This window comes from Penaeus monodon, chromosome 33 (assembly GCF_015228065.2).
Source record: "Penaeus monodon isolate SGIC_2016 chromosome 33, NSTDA_Pmon_1, whole genome shotgun sequence".
NCBI classification, from domain to species: Eukaryota; Metazoa; Arthropoda; class Malacostraca; order Decapoda; family Penaeidae; genus Penaeus; species Penaeus monodon.
The window spans coordinates 5998648-5999060 of NC_051418.1; positions in this window are offsets into that span (position 1 = coordinate 5998648).

Consider the following 413-nt stretch of genomic DNA (forward strand, 5'->3'; position numbering starts at 1 on the left):
TATTGAGTGCGTGCATGTGGGATGCAAATATAAATCGTTTATGTCAAAAGCTCAATTTTCTTTTAATATCTGTCTCCAACATAGGGATTGTTCAAGGTCTGAAGTATCCGCATTGGTTCGGTATATATATGTTTTTGCTAACTTTTTACTAACAACTTCTGGCAAGTTTTTACTTTCACGTAAAAACCAGTATTCGGAAGAAATTCCCTTTTTTATCTTCGATCCAATACGGCATTGGAACGGAGGAGAAATAATACCATTAATTTCAATATTAGCCTTCGCTAACACAAAAAAGATAGTCTCCATTCTTAAACTAAATACGCAACAAAATAAAAAGGACAAGATCCCCTAGAAATAGAGAAATCCGCAGAAAGAAGGGAAAAAAGACGACGACACTCCCTCCGTGTCTCGGC